At 45.1% G+C, this 11,820-nt stretch overlaps 1 non-coding gene and 2 pseudogenes across 1 annotated transcript; 2 read left to right on the top strand and 1 right to left on the bottom strand.

The window, feature by feature from the left end:
- The first annotated feature begins 438 nt into the window (after positions 1 to 438).
- LOC117723444 (myc proto-oncogene protein pseudogene) lies at positions 439 to 1,198 on the top strand (annotated as a pseudogene).
- Positions 1,199 to 1,909: 711 nt separating this feature from the next.
- LOC117723565 (small nucleolar RNA SNORA48) lies at positions 1,910 to 2,051 on the top strand. The gene has a single exon (XR_004608675.1). It is a non-coding gene; the product is annotated as a small nucleolar RNA SNORA48 (small nucleolar RNA).
- Positions 2,052 to 8,942: 6,891 nt separating this feature from the next.
- LOC117723320 (cytosolic purine 5'-nucleotidase pseudogene) lies at positions 8,943 to 10,430 on the bottom strand (annotated as a pseudogene).
- Between the last annotated feature and the right edge of the window lie 1,390 nt (positions 10,431 to 11,820).

An 11,820-nucleotide genomic window follows, 5' to 3' on the forward strand; every position in this document is an offset into this window, starting at 1 on the left:
GCACATCAGGGAAACAGGGCAGTGGGGGAGAGAGGAACCAAGTACAACAGCCAGGAGGAGAGGCGGGGGCACAGAGACAGGAGGTAGCGAAATGTCTGGATTCTGTAGGAAAGTGCTTCTGGGGAAAGGGCAGCCACGACACTGGGATGGAAAGTTCAGGGTAGAGAGTGGGGTTTGCCAGCCATACCCTGTAACAGGCAGGGATGCTGGGGGAGCCTGAAGGTCAGATCTGCTTTAATAGGTTAAGTTGGCACCCCAGATGCTTGTCCCAGGTTTGACACTTAACAAAGACATCTGAGGTTGGAGTATGATGTGTGAATTGTATTGTGGTCCTAGGGCACAAAAAAAAATAAAGAAAAGAAAAGAAAAGAATCCATCTTTCCATTCCAGCTATTTCATGTAAACCGCAAGTTGAGCACACCTATGTCAAAAATCTAAATTGAAAAATGGGGCATTGACCCCTCGGTGGTCTTTCCCTACCCGCTCAACGACAGCAGCTCACCCAAATCCTGTACCTCGTCCGATTCCACAGCCTTCTCTCCTTCCTCGGACTCGCTGCTGTCCTTCGAGTCCTCCCCACGGGCCAGCCCTGAGCCCCTAGTGCTGCATGACGAGACACCGCCCACCACCAGCAGCAACTCTGAAGAAGAACAAGAAGATGAGGAAGAAATTGATGTGGTGTCTGTGGAAAAGAGGCAAACCCCTTCGAAGAGGTCCGAGTCAGGGTCATCCCCATCAAGAGGCTATAGCAAACCTCTACACAGCCCACTGGTCCTCAAGAGGTGCCATGTCTCCACTCACCAGCACAATTATGCAGCGCCCCCCTTCACGAGGAAGGACTATCCAGCTGCCAAGAGGTCCAAGTTGGACAGTGGCAGGGTCCTGAAACAGATCAGCAACAACCGCAAATGCTCCAGCCTCAGACACGGAGGAAAACGACAAGAGGCGGACACACAATGTCTTGGAACGTCAGAGGAAGAATGGGCTGAAGCGCAGCTTTTTTGCCCTGCGTGACCAGATCCCTGAGTTGGAAAACAACGAAAAGGCCCCCAAGGTATTTATCCTCAAAAAAGCCACCGCCTACATCCTGTCCATTCAAGCAGATGAACACAAGCTCTGCTCAGAAAAGGATTTACTGAGGAAACGGCGAGAACAGTTGAAACACAAACTCGAATAGCTTCGAAACTCTGGTGCATAAACTGACCTAAAGCTAGGAGGAGCTGGAATCTCTCATGAGAGTAAGGAGAACGGTTCCTTCTGACAGAACTGATGCACTGGACTTCACATGCATGCTCAAAGCCCAACCTCACAACCTTTGGCTGGGGCTTTGGGACTGTAAGCTTCAGCCATAATGTTAACTGCCTCAAACTTAAATGGTATAAAAGAACTTTTTTTTAATGCTTCCCATTTTTTTTCTTTTTCCTTTAACAGATTTGTATTTAATTGTTTTTTAAAGAAAAATATTTTCCGATATAAATAGGGCCTTTAAATGTAAATAACTTTAATAAAACGTTTATAACAGTTATACAAGATTTTAAGACATGTATAATAACAAACCATAATTTTTTTATTTAAAGATATTTTCATTTTTAAAGTTGATTTTTTTCTATTGTTTTTAGAAAAAAATAAAATAATTGGAAAAATATAATTGAGCCAAAAAACTAAAAAACAAACAAAAAAAAACCAAACAAAAAAAAAAAAGAAAGAAAGAAAAAAAAGAAAAATGGGGGCAGGAGATAGTACAGTGGGAAAGGACACTTGCCTGATGACCAGAGTTTGATCCCTGGGCCCCACATAGACTTCAACAAGCTGTCCTCTGACTTCCACATGTGTACTCTGATATACAAGTGACCTTTCCCGAAATAAATACATGTAATTAAAAAAAAAAAAAAAAACCTTAATATCCTCTCACCCCTGGCAATGGGCAGAGACACCTTGTTGGTGGTGGTGTTCTTATATCAGTCAGGGACAGAGCAGATGGCAGTCCTCTGCTCAGCCTAGTGTGATGCCTGCCTTGATGGCCAAAACTGTCTTATGCCTAGGACTCTGGGAGCAGGCGAGCTGTCCCTACCTAGGACAGGTGCTCTCTAGCTGCAGCACTGTAGAGAGTGGGCCCTGAACCTTGCCTGGGTAGCACAGTAGAAGTAGCCCTGATCAAGAGGGAGTAGGCAAGCCAACCCTGAGAACAGAAGAGGGAGAGATAGTCCCCCCCACTCATCTGCTGTGAGGTAATGTGGGTGCAGGGCTGAGGCTCTTCCCACCCTGTGCCCTTCACTACCTTCTGTAGTTGGAAGAACTGGCCCTGGGATTCTGGGAATTAGTGAGCTGACCCTGTCTCTTGCTGGCTGGAGCACTCAGGAGAGCAGGCCCTGCTCCTCTCCTGGTCAGCACACCCATCATCGGTCAGACAGGGAGAGTGTATTGAGCATTCACCCAGGACTGATTGGTCAGGGCCGTAAACCAGACTAGGGAGCTGACTTCAACCCTGAACCAGGATCCTACAGAGCTTTTAAACTTGAAATCTACAAGCATCTGTGCCAAGTTATTTTAGGATTACGGATAGAGAACTTCCTTAGGAACACATCTTTGTGGTACACTTCTCCCGTTCTCACTGGTTGGGATATTCCACTGTGGCTGGTGACTTGCCTTGTCTAACATTTATGTCCCAACTTGCCAACCAGGATGTCAGTTACCACGTACATGTCTCTTTCTGCCAAGTAGGATGTCAGTTCCCAGGGAGGTCTTGGGAACATAAACTTTACTTGACCCTCACTCAATGTGGGGAGCTGAAAGAAGGCAGCTATCATCCTTGCAGCCATCTTGAGCCATATACCTTTAACAGAGACTTGATTGCATTAGCCTACAACAGCTGAGCACACTCTGATAACATCTTGCTTTAGATACCCAGGATTTTCCCTTGGGTGTGTGAGACTTAAAGGTGTGTGACTTAAGGGTGTGACTTAGAGATCAGATTTAGAGACAAGACCTAAGGGCATGATTAAAGGTGTGACTTAGAGGCGTGGCTTAGAAGTGAGACATATAAAAGGCAAGAGGCAAACAGAAGAAATCAGTAGACATTAGACACTCAGAGGAGTACAACTTGGAGGAAGAACTTGGAAGCAGTAGTAGGCACTTGAGACTTGAAAAGAGTACAACTAGGAACTAGGAACTCAAGACTTGGGACTTGAAGGGAAGAAGAGAGACTGAAGAATAAATGGGATTGAATCACACTCTGTCTGGTCTCTATTCTTCAAGTCCGTCCTCACTCTCTCTCTTGCTGAACCCCGACCCACAGACCAGAGCAGTTTGGGGCAGTGCTGGCTCTAACAATTTAGCCCCCAAGGCTTTTGGCAATGGGGGTTCAAACACCGACAGAGCGGTCCGCAACATTTTTGGCCCCCAACGTGGGACAGAGAGGTCTTCAACATTTTTGGCACCCAACGTGGGGCAGCTCAGGCTGCGACAACTCAAAATGGAAATCTTATTCCAAATGGCTCTTGTATTGGTGCAGGTGTCTCTCTTATGTTGGGGTCCATTCCAGGGGCAGATTATAAAGGGAAAAACCATGAAAGCTCATGCATAAGTTCAAAAGGTACTGTTGGACAGGTGGTTTGGGTCTCATTGTAGCTAAGTATACAAAGCAATTCTAACTGAACTCTATTGTGATTGGTTTCTAAGAACATCAAAGCATAGAACATAACAAAAATGCAATCAACTTGCGTGAGAAAGTTTCCTAGTAACAGTAATAGCATGAAATGGCTGGCTATACAGGTAGCAGTTACCCAGGCCTTAGCACTGAGCTACCACCCAGGCCCAGATCCAAGGCTCTGAATTGGTCCCCCTAAAACCTATATCATGTGTGAAGAGTTGGGGCATGTGAAAGTCCCAGTTCTGCTGTTCCATGTCTTCAGGATCTCCATGACACAGGGTACCAACAGGATAACTGGGAGGAGTCAAGGTGCGGACCCAGTATTGATGGTGTCACAGAAGCCAGAGACCTGAACCAGACCAATGACTCGTGTCAATGAACATTTGCAAGCGAAGACATGTGGACAGAGGAATACACTGTGGGACACACTGTGACACACTACAGCATCCACAATAAAATGTTTTCTATGCTTTGATGTGTGTGTTCGTGTGTGTTTATTTTTTGGGGGGGAGGTTGCAAGGACAAAGGGCAGATATGAGGGGACAGGGAGATAAGTGAGACCTAGGTGCATGATGTGAAACTCACAAAAAAAAAATCAATAAAAAAGTTTTTTTAAAAAAAGACCCTAGTACTCCACTGGGTGGTGGCACACACCGTTAATCCCAGCACTCAGGAGGCAGAAGCAGGCAAATCTGTAAGTCCAAGGCCAGCCTGGTCTACATAGAGAGTTCCAGGATAGCCAGAGCTATTTGGAGAAGCCCTGTCTTGCAATACCAAAAAGAAAGAAAGAAAAAAAAAAAAGCAATATTCCAAAACCTAAAACTTTCTGGATGTTGAAATGATTCACAAGTCAATTTCACATCATAAAACTCTGCTTCATACTCAAAATTGTTGGCCATGTTATGTAAATTAGCTTTGAGTTATGTATATTAGGCACCTGGGAAATGCTAATGAATTGCATGGTTAGTGTTGGGTTCCTTCATGCACAATCTGCAGGACGGTGAGATCGTGAATTCTTTGAGTGCTTCGAAGGAGGATACTCATTCTCCACATGGATAGTTTGTATTTGTACACAGAAAAACGCTATGCTTGAGAAGCGTGGCTGCCCTCTGTGTGTGCCACCTGAGCACAGAGCCAAGGTGAAATCAGGGCTCAGAAATCTGATGAGGTTGTGGCTGAGTAGAACCTGCCCTGGAGGAGCAGGACCATGCTCAAAGAGAACCAATAGGCCTGGCTGTCCTCAGGTTTCAACAAAATAAAGAACTGCCTTAAATGTGAGCACTGGCTGAAATTAAACCTTGTTAAGACCTCTGTGCTCTTCCCCACAAATGGATCTAGGGGTACTCTAGAGACATTTGGGGGGGGCTTTTTCCCCTGCATAAAACCAACCAAGTAGACTTAGATATTAAATTGAGGATGAACTCATCAGAGCTCTGACTGACACCGGACTGATTCTGTCTTGAACCCCAGCACTCTTTCAATGTGCCTATAGCTGGGGCCGTTTACAAAACTATGACACCCCTCAATCTCTATCCATCTTTCCCAGTGGGAGCCTCTTTTTGGAGATCAGAGTCTCTTATTCATTCCATTGTCTCTGTAAGTCTTCTTGGAAATAATTTTCTGAAAACTTGAGCCTATATCTTTTCTCCCCAGAGGATGCTAGCATCAATTCCATCAGAAGGCTTTAATACCATAGATCTAGTCCCCACCCATCTATCATGTGACTCCATTAGTGCCATACTTCCTGACCGCCAAAGATTGTCTGAGTGTTCCAGGGCACATTCCAGTACTGATGTTGGTCATATATACTTAGCGCCTCAAGTTAAAGTCCAGGTGGGCCTTGAGCTAGCAGCCTTACAGATTTGTAGATCTCCAATACCTTGTCTGAAAAGTCCTCAGGGACAATTACCCAAATGACCCAAATGACCATCACTAACTTCACCCTGGTTCTTTCAGAAACACCTCAAGAGACGACATAGCAAACTCATCCTCACCACTTTACAGCCACTGTGCCTCTCCCTGCCCCTCTCTGTCCCCAAGTCAACTAAACCCATGGTCTACAACCAGCATCTGCCTGCCAGTCAACATTGTGAGGACACCAGTCTGAACCTTCGGTCCTGATCCCACAGCCTAAATCAGACCATGCCTCCCAGCACTCTCCCTGACAGAGTTAAGTAGTGTTCTATGCAGTGGCTTAGGATCACACAATTTATGATGCTTGACTTGTCTATGCGCTGGCCGTATACACTGTGGAGAACTAAATCTTGTGATGTGAAAGTTCCGAGAACTAAATCTTGTGATGTGAAACTTCCAGCCACAGTTATAAAAAGATCTTCCCTTTGTTCTGGGGACTGACCTGAGTCTCCTCGTGGACTGGCCTAAGACTGCTTGGTGGGGTTTGGCTCAGATATAAAGACTGCTCTCTGAAGATGTCCTCAGGCTTCCTCTGAATTCCTCTCTTGGTGGCTCTCTCTATCACCCTATTTATTTTTTTTTATCCTCACTATTAATGAAGCTTCACTGAGGGGAAGTGCAGACTGAATGAGAAATGTCCCTCATAGTCTCGGGCATCTGAACACTTATTCTCCAGTTGGTGGTGCTGTTTGGGGAAATTTAACTGGCACTGCCTCACTGGAAAAAGTACATGGGGGGTGAGGGGTGTTTTGGGAGGGGGTGGGGGGTTGGGTTAGGGTAGCAGAATTTTTCCTGTCCAATTAATGTAAATATTAGTTCAACAGGAGGTCTGTGATTGGACAGGGAAAAGGGAGGTGGAGCTAAGAGTTACAGAGACAGGGAGCGACACAGGAGGAGAGGAGAAGGAAGCAAGATGCAGGACGAAGCAGATGATTCAGATTCAGCGTGGCTTTATATAGCCCTAGGTAGATATAATATCATATAGGGATTAAATAATTGGGGTAACTTGTCTAATCTAGGTGGGCAGCTTGTACCACTATCAGTTGGCCCTGTATTTATTGTGTGGGCATCTTGTGAATTGAGAATTTATTGATCTCTAAATCTGACTGATTAATTATAAGCTTCTAGAGTTTTGTTTTACCGGGTTACTGGAAGGTGGGACTGCCGCCCATAGGGGGTTTATGACTGAGAAGGTACAGGCAGCTCTGAGACAAGAGAACCGGAGCTGAGAGGACTGCGACTGGTTGCTGAGCTGGGCTAGCTTAGAGACAGAGGTGGCAAGACTGCTGCTGGAGCAGAGAGTAGCTGTGTGTAGCATGGAAACTTGTCAATGTTTTTTAATACTTCTTGCAATAGGTGGGTGGGCGGGCTTTAAGATTTAAGCTTTGAGATACTTCAGTTCACTTTTTCCCTTTCATGCTTGTGGTTGGAGATGTAAGTTCTCTCTTAGCTTTCTGTTCCAGCCATGTGCCTGCTGTTCTACCACACGTACCACCAGGATAGGCATGTCTTCCTCTATAAGATGCTTTGACAATGATGGGTTTTGTTTTCTTTTGTTTTGTTTGAGACAGTGTCTCACTATGTAGCTCTGGCTGTCCTGGAACTCATTATGTGGGCCTTGAATTCATAGAGATCCATCTGCCTCCTGCCTCCTCTCCCTCCTCTGCCTCCGCCTCCTCTGCCTCCTCCGCCTCCTTCGCCTCCTCCTTCTCCTCAACCTCCTCCGCCTCCTGCCTCCTGCAAGTGCTGGGATTAAGGTGAACACCACAACCTGACTACTTTTTTTTCTTGACATACACTGCTTCCCTTTCCATCCCCCATTCTACCCAAGTTTAACAAAAATTTTGCTGTCGCATCAAAACCATCACTGATTTATATTTCTCTCTCTGGCCTTCCTTCCATTTTGTCGGCCAGGAATTATTCTCTGGGCTATCTCTAACTCATGATCTTATGAAACTTATACCTCAAAATGAGATCTTAAATTTCTGGAACATGTCTAGACTAGTAGCTGCCCTCACAGTTGCATCTTTGTGTCTATGACTAGACACATGACTGGCTAAGCTCCTGGCAAGTAGGAAGAGAATGTTTATTGGACACACAGAGCCCTTCCCACTTATTCTCCAGTTCCTGGCCCAAATGCCACCCAGCCACAATCCGCAGCCTCCTGGAGGGAAGGACATTTCTAATATAAACTCTACTCTGAAACAGAAGATCCCCATACTGGAGAGACCTTTCTTCAAGTCTCAGGAAATCACGACCACCCAAAGATCACAAGAAACCATACCTGGATGCAATCAGCAGAGGCTTTATTTGGGAAGTTGGCCGGCCAAGGTCAAACCACGAGCAGAGTTTGACCTCGAGTGGCAGGCTAAGGGGTCTTTTAAAGAGAAAAACCGAAAACCAGGGGAGTGAGGAGGGGATGAGGAGTTGCCAAGGATACATAACATAAGAATAGGGAAACATTACAGAGAAACCCACCCTGAATGGTTAATAGCCATGGAAATTACTCAGTACAATCATTTTTCTCAAAAATGTGATTTTACCATGTTATTGTGTCCCACCCTGTCATTTACCAACTATTTCAGATTAACTATCTTCACTTCTTCCGGCTATAGCCCCACCTAGGTGACTTGCATCTTTATCTGTGGTCAGGAATGTGTCTTCCTGCCTTGGGCCTCTCCCACCCATAGGTGGCCTACTGCCCGAGGCTTGAGGAATGTAATCCATCCAGCAAGTGTCCTAGGGTAGTGAAGGCCTGTAATCTTATTATCAGTTCCACCTTCTGGGACCTGCATTTTTCTGCCCAGGTCTAAGGGCAAAGAAAAAGTCTACTAAGGGCAAAGAAAAAGTCTACATATATCTTATAAAATGGTCTTTATAATTTTTCACTCTATAAAACCTTTTACAACCCTTAGTGTATGCAGATGACGTACTGATGATGCAGACAGACAATGAAACACTGTCTCAAGCCAGAGTGGCGCCATCTGCATGCAGTTTTCCAAACCAGACTTTTTACCTGTTCTTCCTATGCAGTTTCAAGCCATCTGTAGAGACTACGGAAGTAGCTATGGTTAGAATTGTTTAAAGCCTTCAGAAGCTTTCTGCAGGTACTTCTGATGGAGTCCTCCCACTCTAATAGAATCCAAAAGATGTGACCCTTCCCCTGTGAGTCCTGCCAGACTTGTTGGTGGGTGCTCAGGGTTGTTTGTTTGTTTTTTAAGACAAGGTTTCTCTGTATAGCCCTGGCTGTCCTGGAACTCACTCTGTAGACCAGGCTGGCCTGGAACTCAGAAATATTACCTCTGCCTCACAAGTGCTGGGATTAAAGGTGTGCGCCACCACCACCCGGCATGGGTGCTCAGGGTTTTAATCTGCCTTCTTATTCTTCCTCTTCATCATCATCTTCATGATGGAGGTGTATAATCTTCTCTGGAGCTAGTAGGAAGGGGTCAGGGATCTTGATCTCACTAATGGACCTTGTGAACTGGTGTCACAGATGGTCGGTGTCTTTGAAATCTACTGATGTGTGTGCTCCACTGTTGATTTCTGCAGCCTCAAGGCGTGGGCAGCTCTGACCAGTGAGCTGAATGTACAGCGGGTTGATGAACGATGCTGTCTGGAGATCAATGTCACACATCACTCGACTGGCACAAAGTGCCTTCTGGGAGCCGTTTTGAAACAGGCTTCCCATCATCCCACTGCACACACCCATGTTATGAGTTACTTTCTTAACCTGTCTCTGGCTGGAACTAATGTCCCGGTACTCAATGTTACTGCTGTCAAGGTGCTTGTAGATTTCAGCCAAGAAAATATCCAAGCTCTGAAGTCTTCAGAAAGTGAACTCTTGTCAGGCCAGACATGGAGCTCTTGTGCAAGCTAAGGAACTGCCAGGAAAACTCTCTACCCTTGTTGCTTCTTTGACTTAAAAATGTCTCCAAAACATGTGATCTTCAATATATAAAACCCAACAGGTCACAGACTATATCGGATAAATCTCCTGAGTGGTGATGCCAGGCAGTAGAGGGCCTGTGTAGGTACCAATTTTCAGTTTCCCAGTTTTCCATCTGATATAGTACTGTGCCTTCTCCAAAAAGAAAAGGTTTCTGTGCATCCAAAATCAGACCAAAGTAAGACTGCTGTGGTTGATTGGAGCTCCCAGGCTTGGGGCCATGTGGGAACTCAAACAGGTAAGTCATGATTTTATCTGTATATTTATAGTCACTGTCAGTGACAAGAAACACTTTCCCTACTTCCTTCATCTGACTCAGAAGCAATGGCAAGTTCCCATCTTTGACAATTTACTTAAGATTTTCAACTGTCTTTTCCTAAAGGGAGCCTTTGTAATGGATCCAGTGAACTGTGTTTCTCATATCCTGGAACATGCTCTGGTGGGTTATGAAGAGGTCCCCATCTTTAAATCCTGTGGTACAACTGGTATATCTGGGACAATTAGTAAATTAGAAAAAAAAAAAAAAAAAAACTACTAGGCAGGTCCCTGGAAACAGGTAGGTCTCTGGAAAATTGAATAGTATGTTAAGAATGTAAACTGGTTCTGTGTCATCTCCTTGGATAAATTTATTTGGATATTGCTCTCTAGTTTCTGGTCCTCTTATGAAGTTAAATCCATGTGCACAAAGCGAGAGGTTTTCATAGGCATTAACTTTCAAAAGATTTCCATAGAATGTGTCAAAGACAAGTTCTCTGGTAAAGAATATAGAATTGTATGCAAAGCTGAGCAGCTCCTAAGGAGAGCCAGTGGAAATGAATCTCTCTGCAGTAAGCTCAGAGCCAAAAACTCGTACTCCAGAGACTTGTACACAGCAAAGGTATAATCTGTACCAAAGTCCAAACACTGCAGCTTCTCCATGGTAAACTCCGGCTCACAGACACCTGGCGGTAGGCTTTATCACCTTCTCAGGCACATCACTGCATTCCGTAAGTGGTCATACCAGGAGGATGTCATTTCTTTGTATGAAGAATTCGGCTCCACCACACAGCAGCAGTCCTGGAACACAACTACTTTTTATTTATTTATTTATTTATTTATTTATTTATTTATTTATTTATTTAGAGGGATTCTTTACATAGCCCTGACTGTCCTGGAACTCACTATGTAGACCAGGCTGTCCAGGAATTCACAGAGATCTATTTGCCTGTCTCCCAAGTGCTGGGATCAAAGACATGCACCACCACCCCTGGCCTTAATAAAAATTTTAAATAAGAGCCCTCCACTAGAATCATGTTAATTCAACATCTTGTGGCTCAGGACTCACTCCAACTGAGAAAGATCAGAAGGACTCCTGTCGTCTTGTGGCAAAAAGTGAAGGGCTATTCAGGCATTATTAATTGCTATCAAGGACTGCTCAATACTGCTAGAAATTCTGATACTGAGTTATGTTTTCCTTACTGCTTTCTGTGAATGACTGAAATTGTCAAGTGCTTGTTGTTTGATAGGCCCTTCCCTGGTTCCTGGCAGTCCCGTGCAGGGACCTGTCAGTCAGGGAGTGCCGTTACTATCAAATGGCTGGAATGCCCTCATGGCAGCAGACCTGTTTCAATTATTTCACAAGTACTCTGTGAACACCCCAGCAGCCTCAGAAGTCATGTTCCAGCCATGACTAACCACTCCAGACAGCCTGGCAGCCTTGGGAAAGTAGAACAGTTCATAAGTCAAGCTTCAGTGAACTTTAAATGACCCCACTCCTCCTGCAACTATTCTTACTCAAGCCAGAGGGGAGCACCTCCCCGTAGGCCAGTAGAAAGTCTGTGGTTGGTGTGAGCACAATCTTTCGTTTGCATGAATTGTGATGGGTGCAGACACAGCCCCCTTTTTGCATAAAGGGCTGTGCTATGATTAATATAAATGTCTGTTACACCTGTTTCTGTCCATGTAATTAAACTGGTCACTTTCAGAAGTATTTTATAATACTTTTCCTAAATTTCTGAGAACTTCCTATGTGCAGACAATGGGTTTTAATTGTACTCACACCCCACGAATTTCCTAATCCCTCCCAGATCCAGCCCCCCTCCCAACTGTGTGCTATCTCTCTTTCCAGTTTGTGCTGCCTGTATACTCATGGATGTGGGGCCATTCTCTGGAGCATAGCTGACCTACCAGGGGCCACACCCTTAAGGAAAACAAACTCTCCTTCCAGAAGCCACCAACTCTCAGGAGTGCCTCAGCTGGGGGTGAAGGCTTGTGAGCCCCTCCACCCACCATGATGAATATTGGCTGGCTTGGTCTTGTGCAAGTCTTG

The sequence above is a fragment of the Arvicanthis niloticus genome, chromosome 18, assembly GCF_011762505.2.
Source record: "Arvicanthis niloticus isolate mArvNil1 chromosome 18, mArvNil1.pat.X, whole genome shotgun sequence".
In the NCBI taxonomy this organism is placed as follows: Eukaryota; Metazoa; Chordata; class Mammalia; order Rodentia; family Muridae; genus Arvicanthis; species Arvicanthis niloticus.